The sequence below is a fragment of the Ruditapes philippinarum genome, unplaced genomic scaffold (assembly GCF_026571515.1).
Source record: "Ruditapes philippinarum isolate M1 unplaced genomic scaffold, ASM2657151v2 ctg10994_1_1_1_1, whole genome shotgun sequence".
Classification (NCBI taxonomy): Eukaryota; Metazoa; Mollusca; class Bivalvia; order Venerida; family Veneridae; genus Ruditapes; species Ruditapes philippinarum.
Window position 1 is genome coordinate 30436 of NW_026858583.1, and position 1189 is coordinate 31624.

Here is a 1189-nt window from a genome sequence, read left to right on the forward strand (position 1 = left end):
TGTATATATTTTGAATAAAATGCCTTTATGGTTGTCATAGTAAAAATGTTATAGTAACTGTTTTATATAAGCAGTTCTGTAATTTCTGTGTGCTTAAACGTAACTACAAATGCATTTAAATACAGGAAGATTTGATATTGTTTGACAAAAGTGCCTTCTTTCGAAAGACAAATATTTTCGGAGCAAAAAATGGATGTTATTTTTATACAATTATGTTTGTCTTTGTCATCTGTCTAAAAAGTAAAACTAAACGACATATTTAAAAAAAATCAACTATTTCCACTTTTTTCTAGAAAAATAATGTTTTTTTTAAATGTTTTAATACATGGGGTTAAGTTTTCCCAAGGGGACGGTTCGAGCTAAGGGGAACGACAACATAACCTCATATGGCACCAGTGTACCTGATGGAATCCAGACTCGAGTCTAGTGGTTCATTCATAAGCTTTTCACAATAACTAAAGAGCTAACATGAATATATTTTAACAAAAAACTAATTTCTTTAAATTGAGTTTGTGAGTGCGAGTAAATTTTCTAAATGACTGTAGAAAGTTTCGGAACAGTTTTACATTTTTAGGAATAATAAACAGCGTTGATTAATCTATCAGTTTATTTTACTTCCTCTGAAAAGCAAAAATATGGAAGAACGTATGAAATAAATACAAAGCTTCAAAAAAGGAAGAACTTTAATATTTTCAACAAATACATATATCCAAAAAACGAAGATATTCAAGAGCCTGCTGGTAGGCGTAGGGAGTACCTAAAACATGAAAATTTGACATGAGAGAAAGATGTGTGTAAAAGTTTTAATAATAATGACAATATATTGGCAGAGTTGGCGTAAGAATTACGAAAATATGAGTTTCATAAAATATGATGATAAAGCATGCACGGGTTACACGTGAAATGGATGCTCGTGTTTGTCAGTTCTATGATCTGAAATTTTCCAATGTTTAGTCAGGCATTTGTTACACATTATCGCATTATTATACAACACAAGTATAAAATATGTTCACATTTTCATTGAGCAAGTTTTCAGTTTTATGCACTCAATTCTTCTTCAAATAGTAAACCTGAAAAAGAAAAAAAATGTAAAAGTTTGAAAGCCTTTCACAGATTTAAAAAATTTAAAAAGTAAAAGGCTTTACATAACCAATTTTTTTTTATCAGTTCAAATGCAATATTTAAAGAC